Source organism: Accipiter gentilis, chromosome 33 (genome assembly GCF_929443795.1).
Source record: "Accipiter gentilis chromosome 33, bAccGen1.1, whole genome shotgun sequence".
Lineage (NCBI taxonomy): Eukaryota > Metazoa > Chordata > Aves > Accipitriformes > Accipitridae > Astur > Astur gentilis.
Genome location: NC_064912.1, coordinates 8,099,669 through 8,112,886, shown reverse-complemented (window position 1 = coordinate 8,112,886; position 13,218 = coordinate 8,099,669). Strand labels below are relative to the sequence as shown.

The 13,218-nt window shown below is 41.9% G+C and overlaps 1 long non-coding RNA gene across 1 annotated transcript; it reads left to right on the top strand.

Moving 5' to 3' along the window:
• The first annotated feature begins 8,851 nt into the window (after nt 1–8,851).
• Nucleotides 8,852–12,954, top strand: LOC126053367 (uncharacterized). Its single transcript, XR_007510349.1, has 2 exons — nt 8,852–8,918; nt 12,285–12,954. It is a non-coding gene; the product is annotated as an uncharacterized LOC126053367 (long non-coding RNA).
• Nucleotides 12,955–13,218: the final 264 nt, after the last annotated feature.

The window sequence follows — 13,218 nt, the reverse complement described above, 5'->3', positions numbered from 1 at the left end:
GTGCTGGTGCTGCGTGAGCACTGCAGCAAGTTCTGTGCTGTCCATGCTAATTTCCAAGGAAGGAGAATGGAATAGTTAGTTCTGACTGAACAGGTACTTGAACTGACTGAGAAGGAGAAGCAGAGACGTGACATTACCATTAGATTTTTGTTAGTAGATAAATAAGTACTAGTACTTTATACAAGTGCCTGTACTTATACCAGAACATTATATAGTGCTGTTTGTTATAATTTAACAATGGGGAATGACACCAGAAAGGCTTCAGCCTGGTTTAGGAAAAGCTTAAGTAATTTCTCTAATCTAAAAAATGCACTCAGCCCATAATGCGACTTAATGCAATGTTATTTTACCATATGCCATACTGCCTAGCTATTTTGGGCAGAACAAAAAGTGGTTTCAGGCCATAACTAAAAAGTGTACTTATACAAATAACCTGATTTTTTTCTGACAAGTCCTGTGAGGCTTAAACTGATTTATCTCATCTGTGGTCGAGGCTGTAGTGCTATCTTCTGTCTTTGTTAGAGGCATCACTGAAAAAGCCATGCTATTAATTTCCTACAGTCACCAGGCATTTAGAGTGGATAATAGGGAAAGGTTATTTTAGCTATTTAGGCTTGGGTACTGGCTTCGGAAGTGTAGCTCTTCCTTTTGTCTTCAAATGTTTTGTTGGACTGTTTCATGGAGTATTATTATTCACTAACTCTTCTATTCAGAAACTGCATATGAAAGCTTTCATTTTATGATTAAAAATCTGGAAAGGGTAAAGTATTTACCTGTTTACAGTCAGTCTAGTGGTATGGAACATAATGGAGAGGTATATGAGATTTATCTGTAGTGTTTTGGTTTTGTATTTGAAAGCATCAGCTGAATGCTATGGATATGAGAAGAGACAATTCTTCAGGGCTTTGAAGCTCTTTTGAATAATTTTGTCAAGTTTTCCTAATACCAAGCAAATCTATGTACCAGATGTTGCTTTTCTAGTCTAATTTTTAGCCAGCGTACGTTTTTACCACTACTGATGACAACAAGTTCCTCATGCTGTGTTGCCATCAGTGAGGTAGGCGAAAAGGACAGGATATAGTAGCTCTGCTGTAGGGCTGACTCAGCTGTGCACCTTTAGATCCTGGAGAGTGCTGCCCTGGGACTTGCTAGCACAGCTCATTCAATCCAAGGTATTCTCCTGTGGGAGGAAAGCAATGGAGGGCCTGAAATTTGATGTGCCTACTATAAGGTATTGGGAGGAAGTATCTTTGCAATTGTTTTGTTAAATTTAAAAGAGACCATGGGTCTCTGGAAGTTCTAAGTCTAAACAGGCTTTTAATACATAAAGCCCAGTTTTCACTTTATTGAAGGTTTTTGAGTGTTATTTAAAACTTTGCTAAGCAATTACGTCCTAGATACAAACTAGCCTGTTCTCTGCTTACATGAACTACAAAGCTCAGTATGTGTCTTGGTGCTACTGGCTGCAAGGCATTATCTAGGTATGTTTGATGGGGAATTACATGCCCTAGAAAGAAAATTAATAAAGACATCTGCTTTCAACTCTCAGATTTTCTCCTTCATTCCTCCTGTGATTAAAAAGAAAATGTTTTAATATATGCAATCCTAACACCTAAAATTACACAGTCCATTTTTTTTTTGTCACATCCAGAACTTCACTAACTCCAGCAATTCATGGGAGAGTAGTAGGAACTTTTGTATCATCTCTTCTTTTCCAGATGAGCTGAACCAGAGTAAATAGGCTATATACAGCAATGAAAAAACCAGCTAGTTTCAGAGGGATCCTTCCAGCTGCAAACCATTATGTCATCTATTCTAAAGAGCTGCCCAGCCCAACAGCTCTGTGAGAGCTCAGGCTGTTTATCCTGGGTGGTGTCTGAACAGATTCCAGTATTCTGCTGCAGCTTGCAATATAGGGTGAGTTATGTGTGCACAGAAACTAGAGATGAGCACCAGGGGATATGTATTATATTTACAAAAGAATAGTGACTGGGGGGACTTCTTGGTAATACTGAAAAGGTGACAGAGTGCTATGAAAAAAGTATTTATATCCTATTCTTTAAGAATCTGTTTTTATGCTGCCATTCTTTGTGGAAGTATGACCAAATTCTCACAGAATGCTGTGTTCTCTTTTCATGACTCAGAGTATGTCTCCTGCAGTCATTTGTTTGAGGACTTACCACTGGAGTGTAAAGCTTGCCTATGTTAAGATCTGTGATGAAATGCTACTTTGATTAGTTTTGATACATGGGCTTCATCCACTTTGTTCACTGTGGCATGGCTTCAGTAAGCACATCCATGTGTTCATGATAAGCAAATTCTTTCCTAAATTGCAACATAACTTGTGTTCTGTAGACGCAAAGTTAAGTATTTTTTACTCTGAAGTTTCTTACCCCTTTCTTGTATTTCCTTGGATAAAACTTGCCTTTTTGATTAACATCCTCATTTTAATTGGTGAATTCTCTTTCATCTACTATTGTTCCTTGGTACATCCATAATTTTAAGGTTCAAAATACTGGCAAAACTGTTTTGTTTTGGTTTGGTGGGTTTTTTTATTAAAAAAAAGCTTGGTTTATGAAAACGTACATTTGTAATATCACTTTAAAATAAAGCTTCCCCAAATTGCTGTATCTATGGATGCAGTGTCCAGATTACCCTGTGGACTTCTAAAGGAAAAGAAAGAGGAAGGCTTTTGTACACAGTTTAGGGTGAATCTAAGTAAAAGCTTAATAAACTGAAATTGAATGTCATTGGTACAGGACTCCATGCTACCATGCTTAAACCCACTTGGGACTGTTACATCCACCTTGAAACTATTTACTTTATTTCTACTTGAGATTAAATCACTGAATTAATCAACGTTCAGTTACATGTTACTCAAGAGGAAAGCAACAGTACAAATTAACACTGAGCTTAGATGTGGTCAAACAACATTCTGAATTATTTAGAGGCAGCTGATGAGTTTCAGCCACCTTCATGGCCTAGGAGGATAACATTCTGTATTACTCATGATCTAGAATGCTTTCATGTGCTTTTTTTTTTTTTTTGTTATAGATATTCTTTCATGGCCTTAAAACAGGTATTGAACTTGGATGTGTTTGAGAGAGATGACTGAGGAGCTGTCAGAGTAAGTACTGTGTAGGAGCTGCACAGTAATTTCCTGCAAATAGGTTCTTTAACTCACAGCCTGCAAAAATCCTGTTGTCAGCAGGGATCCTTGAAAGTAGGAATTAATCTCTGAACACACGCTCAATGGTTTGAAGAAACAACAGTACCTTGTGGAGTTTCATGCAGGCCCTGCATAATGGGAATATATGAGTAGTGCTGTGAGGTAAAGCAAGACAAGGTTGTAGGGCCAGAGTCTGTCCCACCCTTGGTTCCCACAGCCTGCCTGCTGCAGACCCCACAGCCAGCAGGGGTTGCGTGCTGCAGAGGTCAGAGGAGAGCTGCCATAGTTCCAGAGGTGGGATGGCGTGGGAGCATGAGGTGGAGGAGGAATGATGACTGAAGGATCAGGAGCTGATGAAAAGCCTTGTCAGGAGTACGAAAAATATCTTCTGTATGGTAGAAGCAAAGGATGAAGTGGAATTAAGTTCACTTTTAATCGCCATACTCTAATTAGTAGTAGTTGTCAGACACTTGTGTCTAGTTGATAAAGGAGCAAAAATGAAAGAGGGTGATGGTAGTTCTGCCATCCTGATGAAGGTGGAAGGAAGAAAAAGATAACTGGGGTCACATATAGGGAATAGCTTGTATCATGTGGAAAGAATCTACTTGTAAAAATTTAAATATTAAAAAAATGTAAAAGGGAAACACAGGTGATATGGAAGAGAATACGGTTTTGTAGCAAGCTAGTAGATGTGGGTAGCTACAAAGCTCTTGCAGCTGGGGAAAAAAATAGATGCCATACAACTTGGAAAGGATGTAGAAATCCATTTAAAAAGTAATATGTGCAGGAATTAAATAGTTGTAGGAATCCAGTGAAATATTCTCTGTCCTAATAAATCTTTGCTGTCTATAGTTAGTATCTTGCATGTCTTTTTTTGGGGGAAGTTACATTTTAAATTAAAAGATAACTCTGCAAGTTGATGTTATAAAATGGAGTTTTGCCTCTTCTTGGCACTTTTTTTGAGCCTTATAAACCTGGATCTCTGGTAAAGGAATCTCACTTTCCAAAGAAGCAGAAACATTAGTTCTAAGAAAACTCTTTGCTAGAAAGTGCATCTGAGTTTAAAACAGGGCAATGAGCTGTCAAGGAGCTATGTGTACTGCATGAGGCACTGCCATTATTTGGCAATTCATACAAAATAAAATAGGCAAGAGAATCTACAGCTGTGCATGTGCTGTTGGTCCTTAATCATTAGTAATGACTTCAACAAAGACAAGAAATTTGTTTAAATTATATCACTTAATAAAAACATTGAATTTAACAGAATGAAGGTGTTGGGGGTTGTTGGTTTGTTTTTTTTTTTTCTTTTGGGGAAGAAGGTAAAAAAGCTCAGTTAGCTTTCCAACCCAGGCTGCAGGTGCATCTGTCTTGTTTGCAGTCTTGCACAGAGTTAAAAATATTTATTGCTGCATGGACAAGGATCAGGCACACTGGCTCCTCTGTGCTGTGTGACCTTGCAGCCAGAGTAGCAAAACTTTACAGATTCTGTATAGCTGGTAGTTAGGGACACAATATGCTTTCTTACCGGCATGTAGGTTGCAGTCTAATGAGAGGATAGGGGAGCAAGCAATCTAGCCTCTGGCACTGAGCAGAATTCACTTCTTGTTCTGAAACAAGCAGCCAGGCAACTTTGCAACTGTTGTGCTTTCTGGAAGTGATGCGGTCACTTGGCTCTTTTACAGATGCAGCTCCTTCTGCTACTTATTCCATGGTCTGGCACCACAGTAACCAAACCTTCAATGACAGCATATTGCAGCAGAAACATGCTCTGACACATGCCACAGAAGATAACAAATGGTGCATAGTCTGTATAACAACATAGAAGAAATGACCGGAAAGACAGCAAACATCTAGAAAGCTATTTCTGGGCCTCTCCTTAATAGATGGAGGCAGTCCTGTTTCATAAGAACTCGGAGGGAGTATGGAGGGACAGGAGAGCAGCAGGGTGCTATTTTACTTAATGCAAACCTCAACCAGAATGTCTTGACATCCTTCGTACAGCCTCTCTTTCTCTGGGATAGAAGCAAGTGACTTACTACCACTCCATTTCCCTTATATAAAAGGTAGATGTGTATTGTGAGAAAGGAAACCACAGATATCTTTCTTACTTGAGTAATCGGGATTTTCACAGGAGAAAAGCGTACCTTTACCATTTCTATTGCTGTCTAAGGCTTGTTAAAGGCTACTACAGCACAGGTGTTTAAGTACCTCTTGCCTGCTTCTTCAGCTGGGTGCAAGTTGCCTCTGGGTAATTCCTCTAAGCTCACAGGAAGCTTGTGCTATGGATTGTGCTGCCACATTCTTGTTGTGAAGTCTGAAGCTTTGTGGAGTCCTCCCAAGAGGTATTAATGCAGGGCATGAGCCTGAGTGAGGCACCAGGGACACCTTGCCATGGGGGGACTTGTGCACTTCCCAACTTTAGCAGCATGATAAGGGTCAGGAGGTATGCTAGTGCTCACAGAAATACACCTCTGAAGGATGAGAAAAGCGGAGAGACTTCCCCTTGCCCCCCACGTAGGATGCTTTCTCAAGAATCTTTCACCACTTCTTTTAGTCCTGATCTCATACTTCTGTTGTGAGTTTTAGTAAACTTCCGGGGGTCTAGCTGCTAGCAGCACTCTGGCCTTTCACTTACAAGGAGAACATCTAATGCTGTGTTGCAAATAAATGCCTGAAAGTAGATCTAAAAGCTAGTGCTTAAATCCTTTTGGTAGGATTCTGATATAGAGTGTCCTGATGAAGTGCTGGAGCTGCACCTTTTTGCACTATCATATTTCTTGGATGCTAATTTTATCTAATTCAAGTGAAAAAAAGATGGTGTGATAATTTCCAATTATCACCTGTGAAGCCTACCTGCATTATCATGGAAACCCAAATAGGGCAGCTTTAACTGATAGATCCTGCAGTTTTCAATGAATCATTTTTATTTCCAAGTTTGCTTTCACGTATCTGTTGAAAGAGCAGAATTGCAACTGAATTGTTGTCAGTTACAGCCATGGCAAAGTTGTTATCATGCATCCAGTTTTTGCTGTATAATTGAGAATTCAATGCAGCTCTTGCTGAAGAAAGAGAGAGTTTTTTGAGTTGCACTGAGATTTCATAAGTGCTTCAGATAAGCGCAGCTAAAAGCATCTAGTGTGTTTGTACTGAAGCAAAGACAAGCAGGGTTTTTTTTCTTTCTTTTCAGGTCACTGGTTCCCAGAATAATAATGTATGGTTGAACACACAGCCTCGTTTCCAGAAGGATGATATTGCAGCTTAAATGTTAGCACTAGGGCACTATAAATTCTAGCCTAAATGTAGGGCTGTTGCTACCAAATTAGAATAGTACAGCGGCAGCCTGTTAACACAGCAGTGTGTTTATTAATAAATAAATTCAGCTGCTCCTACTCTAACACACAACTGGTCAGTGCTTCTTAAAAAAAGGACAAATCTTTGATCCTGTGTAATATTTCATATCTGCATCCATTTTCTATGTATAGCATGGAGGGAAGTAAGTGATACCAGGTGAATAGATTCTTCCCGATCCATGCCAGCTGTCTCCTGCTCTACAACATCACTCCCTTCTGACAGACTAATCCTGTAAAACTCTGAATGTGGTGGAACTCAGCTTGGTGGGCATCTCAAAATCTGCCACAATCTCATTTGTCTGAATTTGGGAAATCAGTAAAAGTCTTTAGAGTAAATTCATGTCTGTTATTACATCAGTGAAAATGTATACTTTTTTCCCCATGATTTTTAAACTGTGACTTGCAGCATTGAAAGCTGCTTTCTTCCTTTGCAGAAAGTTTCATTATGCTCTTAGGACTACTAAAATTGAATTCTGGTATGGAGAGGAAAGTAATAACTTCATAATAGCTATTTTGAATTTTCCTTTTTGTTCTCTATTCTTGACCCATAATGTAATAGCTGACCATCAGAGGGGTCTTGCACTATCAGCTGCAGTTGCACGTTGGTTCCTGGTACACTGTAATCAGCCTGTGTCTTTCAGCATTTCTAGAGAGTTAAGTCTGAAACCTCTGTAACTTTACCGCTTTCAGAGATGTCTGTAATTGAGCTGTATGCGTACGAAGTGTTTGGAGATTCTTGATGATAATCCCCAAAGAATATATCTTGTGCAATTGCTGAAATCATAATTCCAAATATACTGAGTTCTTGCATTCAGGCTATCAAATTGGAAAAAAACAAAAGCCTGAATCTTTCCATGCTGTAGCAACAACACGACCTGGCAGAAGCTGCTATGGGTAGGAACAAATTTCTGAGCCCAATCTCAGGGCTGTACAGAGCCCTTTCTTCAGGTCAGGCATAAGGCATAGTGGTAAGAAAACACAATTCCCACCAATTTAGTTTAAAGGAGACTTCTTTTTTTTTTCTTTTCAGTTTTCTCCACCATAACTAATTCACATTAAATGGGACCCATTCCATTACTCCCAACTAACAATTGAATCTGTAATAGTCTGATATAAACCCACAATTTATTACAGAGTACCACAAAAGGTGTTCTGTGGGAATAGGCTTGAGAGAACTGGATTAAATACATTATTTTGCTCTATGCCTTGCATGCAGAATCTGTAAGTTGATTCATTACTATAATATAAAGATATGCTGTACTTTCTCAGAATGGTCATGGTAGGACACTGATACTAGAAATGCAATGTGTCTGCAGGTGTTTCACCAATTTGTCCATTTAAACTCCATTTTCTTAGGAATTTTCATATTCATAACTAATCTGAAAAATATCGACAGGCTGACATTTAATTAAAAAATGTGTAGCATTGCCATTATCCCTTTACATGGGAGAATTAGATGCTGATTTCACACTGATTTAACATTGTTCTTCTGGTCTGTTCTTGTAACTGACATTTCTGCCTTTCCTCTGGGTATCCAAACCCAGTGTCTGAACTAATCAAGAATGGCTGAACATTGAACTGTTTGGGTGTTCTGGAACAAAGTACTCGGAAATAAATGAATAGAGAGTGTGTTAATAGTATCATATACAGTTGTAGGTCTGTGCATACTGATTTATGGAAGAGAAAATAAAATGTCTGGTTTGCTAGAGTGACTTTTCATCTCATTTTTCAAGCTCTCAGGATAGGTAGCATGCAGATATTGTTGTCAACAGTCACCAGCAACATGGAGCAGTATAACTTCAAATAAGATGGAATAACAAAGAGAATTTTGCATGCCTAAGTAAAAGATTTTTCTGATGGGACTTTTCCATTACACACTGTATAAATCTCCATTTGAAATGGAGAGGAGGCATTACACAGACACATAGCTCCCAATTTAGATCTGGTATAATTTGTGCAGATTATATTTTATATATACGCACGTGTGCGATATAAGGTTGTTAGGAGGCTGGGGGACAGAGTAGGTTGGTGTTGTGGTTTCAGCCCAGCCGGTAACAAAGGATCACGCAGCCGCTCGCTCACTCCTCCTGCTCCCCTCCGGTGGGATAGAGAGGAGACAGATGAGAGAAAAGGGGAAAAAAACAAAACAAAAAAACCCGGAACCCTGAGGGTTAAGATAAGGGCAGTTTACTGGGACAACACAAAAAAGAGAAGTTACAACAACAGTACTAATGAAAAAATATACAAAAGGAGTGATGCACAGTGCAACTGCTCACCACCCGGAACCCGATGCTCCGCCGCTCCCCCCACCGAAAGCCGAGCGCATCCCCCAGCCCGCTTCCCATTTATATACTGGGCATGATGTCACACGGTATGGAATAGCTCCTTGGCTAGTTCAGGTCAGCTGCCCTGGCTGTGCCCCCCCACCTCCCAGGTTCCTGTAAAAATTAACTCTATCCCGGCTGAACCCAGGACATTATTCACCCCTTATTCTATACCATCTACATCATGCCCAGATCTTACATTTTCCAGTCAACGCCTACCACTTTCCTTGTCTTATATATGTATATGGACCCTCCCTCCCCCCCCCCCCCCCCCCCCCATAGTATTCCCTTAGTTGATGGGCTATCCCTCTAATGTGTCCATCAGTTTTATTTAGCCCATGACTTTGGGGCTCCATCTGTTGTAACAGTTCTTCAGGATAAGAGAGATGGTGTGAGATGTTGGGTTGTTGTACGCTGCCTCTGGAACTTGTGGCTGGTACATTTGGTGCAACCCATGCCCTTGGTCTGCAGGTCGAAGATGTTGATCTTGAGGAAATTGCTGGGTGCCAGTTCAAGTTCTATTGCTGTTGTACTTGGCTCAGTTTCAAAGTCCATCCTTCAGTCATTTGGGTAATTCTTACAGTAATACCCTTGATATGGCATATAGACACTATAGATACAATGACATACATTGGCAGGTTATTTAGCAGTTAAATATTATACAGCCTAATTCACTGGCTATTCTCTCCCAAAACCAAATCTCCCTGAGGTACACATCGAACCTCCCCATCCTTCTGCATCACCTACCAGGTGTACCCAGGTCCTTGAGCAAAAACAACCCCTTGAATGGGTTTGTCTCTGCTTGAGGGAGGACTAACCCAGACTGTCTTTCCTAACACACTCCTCATGCGCACTACAGGGACTTTATCCCCTTCTACAGTATGTGGAACTCTTGGTTGGGCGGGGCCAGCCCGATTGGCGGATCCTCTAGTATTAACTAACCAGGTGGCTTTTGTTAAATGTGTATCCCAATGCTTGAAAGTTCCACCCCCCATTGCTCTCAATGTAGTTTTCAGCAGTCCATTGTATCGTTCAATTTGTCCGGAGGCCAGTGTGTGATAAGGGATGTGATATACCCACTCAATGCCATGGTCTTTAGCCCAGGTGTCTATGAGGTTGTTTCGGAAGTGAGTCCCGTTGTGCAACTCTATTCTTTCTGGGGTGCCGTGTCGCCATAAAACTTTCTCTTCAAGGCCCAGGATAGTGTTCCGGGCAGTGGCGTGGGACACAGAATATGTTTCCAGCCATCCAGTGGTTGCTTCCACCATTGTAAGCACATGGCACTTGCCTTGGCGGGTTCGTGGGAGTGTGATATAGTCAATCTGCCAGGCCTCCCCCTGTTTATATTTCAGCCATTGCCCTTCATATGGCAGGGGTTTTAGCTGCTTGGCTTGCTTAATTGCAGCACATGTTTCATATTCATGGATAACCTGTTTGATAGTGTCCATGGTCAAGTCCACCGTTTGTCCATAGCCTTCTTTCCAGGACATTACTGCCAATGAGTTGGCATAGGTTGGTGGTGCACTTTGTAGAAACTTCCGCCACATCAGTTGTGTGCATTGAACTTCATCTGGATCTGTGGGTGACTGTGCATTTTCTGGATCATTATAAATCACCTCCAGCACAGCTAATTCCCTCAGGTACTGGATACCTCTCTCCATGGTGGTCCACTTGCCTTGATGACATGTAACTTCATCCTTGAAGGGGTATCTTTCCTTTACGCCTAACAGAAGTCGCCTCCAGAGGCTGAGGACTTGTGTTTTTCTCCCAATCGCCTTGTCGATGCTCCCTTCCCTAGACAGAGATCCCAACTGCTTGGCTTCCTTACCCTCTAATTCCACACTGCTAGCCCCACTATCCCAGCATCGGAGCAGCCAAGTAACAATGTGCTTACCTGGATGGTGGCTAAAATCTTTTCGCATGTCACGCAACTCACTCAGGGATAGAGATTGGGTAACTATTTCAGGTTCTGCCTCTTCCTCTTGTTCTTGCGATGACCCTGGTTCATCTTCCTCTCTCACTAAGCGAACTGATTTCTTGGTGTGTTTCTTTTTCTGTACAGGGGTGACTGATACTGGCACAGGCTGGTTCTCTGGTTTAGCTGCAATATCTGTCACCAGGGTAGGGGCAGCCACGGTGCTTGTTGTCGGGGTTGGGGTAGCCACGGTGCCTGTTGTCTGGGTAGGGGCAGCCACGGTGCCCGTTGTCTTGGTTTGGGTAGCCACAGTGCATGTTGTCCTGTTTTCCACCTTTTCCCCCTGAGGGTGCTGCATAATATCCAGCAGTGTTGGGTAGATACTGGCCAGGGCCCAGCACAGTGTAGCAAGTTGTGTGTCTCTGGGATAGCCACAGCATTTTTCTTTCAAATATTCTACCACCTCATGAGGGTTCTGTAGTTGTTTGGGAGTGAACTTCCAAGTCACTGGAGGTGAGAAATTCTCTAGATACCTGCCCATATCCTCCCACATGCCGTGCCACCCATGAATATCGAGCTTTGGGGCAGATCTCTGGGTGGTCCTCTTAAAGAGTCTTTTTGTAGCCCTAAACAAGACCTGAAACATAGTCAGGAGGCATAGCACTAACAGCACACTGGCTTGCACATCCCAAGGATATTCAAAATTCTCGAAAGCTGTTGTAATTAGTCGGAAGGAGAAAAGGGAGGCAAACGGACGGGGGGGATGTATCCCTCCCTAACTTCCCCATGGATGGGGTGTAATTACCAATAAAATCCGACAGAAGGTGCCCAAAGTACGAAAATGATATCACTGCCTCATACAGATACCAGCTTAACCTCATGACCAGTGATGTAATCATTTCACAAGTCGACATTGCCCAGTACAGCAAAATGATAACCCCAATCACTCTCCCAGAGACGAGATACGCAACTACAGGCAATACATAGAGCATATAAGAGCTTACAAAACGCCACCATGTAAACAAATGAATCAACATTGTGACTAACATCTATTTATCTAGTATAAGAAATGCGTATGACAAATTTGTTTCAACGCACTCTGGCCAGATCTGTCGTTATCTCAACCCTTCGTGCCCCACGTTGGGCGCCAGAAAGGACTGGCGTGGGTTCAGCCCGGCCGGTACGAAAGGACCACGCAGCCGCTCGCTCACTCCTCTGCCCCCTCCGGTGGGATGGGGGGGAGACACAACAAAAAAACCCCTAAACCCACAAAAACCGGAACCTCGAGGGTTGAGATAAGGTCAGTTTACTGGGACAACACACAAAAAAAGAAGTTACAACAACAACAACGGTACTGATGACAGAGCATACAAAAGGAGTGATGCACAGTGTGACTGCTCACCACCCGGGACACGACGCTCCGCCACTTCCCCCACCGAAAGCCGAGAGAGCTCCCCCGGCCCGCTCCCCATTTATATACTGGGCATGATGTCACACGGTATGGAATATCTCCTTGGCTAGTTCAGGTCAGCTGCCCCGGCTATGCCCCCACCTCCCAGGTTCCTGTAAAAATTATCCCAGCTGAACCCAGGACAGTTGGGTTTGGGTGGGGTTTTTTTATTATTATTTTAAAGGAACAGTTGGTGTAACTCCAGCCTCTGCACCTGGGTGATTTTTAAATTGATCTTTCCCCCCTCATTTGTCACAAGACACAGTAATAAATAATGGACTGTCCATTACATTTGCTCACAACACAGTACCGTAATAATCATCTGCAACAGAAGAAATTCCATGTTCTTATTGATTCATCTTGTCTTGCAACTGTGGACATGGCTTTCCCATGTAATTTGCTGGAGGTCAGCTTTGTGGGCTCTCTGTCTAAGGGCAATTAATCTTGTTTTGCCAGTGGTAGTACTCTGCAGTGGAATTACTTGCTCTGTTATAGAGCCATTCAGTTAAGGAAGTAGGAAGCTAAACTTGGAGATTCTGACTACCAATGTTTTATTCTACCTGTCACCTGTCCCCTCACATAGCATTCTTTTTTTCAGGTACTTGTGGTTTTTCAGTTGTTCCTGTTTTCCCCAAGCCTGTAAGCAGAACTGATGTATGGTTAAGAGAACTTACTAGCTGGAATAAAGCATAGGGGTGCAAAGTAGGAGTTGGAGTGAGTGGTAGTTGTAAGCAATAACTATTACTTCACTCTCACAAAGAACCCTAACCTTGTGTAAGATGAAATTTAGCCCTAAGTTTCCACAGTCTCTTTAGTTTAAATGTCAAAAAAAAGTGCCCTTAGTGCATATCTGTTTCTCTTACAGCACTGGCTGGGCACTTTCACAAGTTCTGTAGGGCTGTTAACCTTAACATTTCTTCTAAGTGTCATTTCTGCTTCACGCTTGCTATTGGCTAGTTCACAGCTCAGAGCACTGACTGTATGTTTTTCCGTTGTAACTTCTGAGTGTC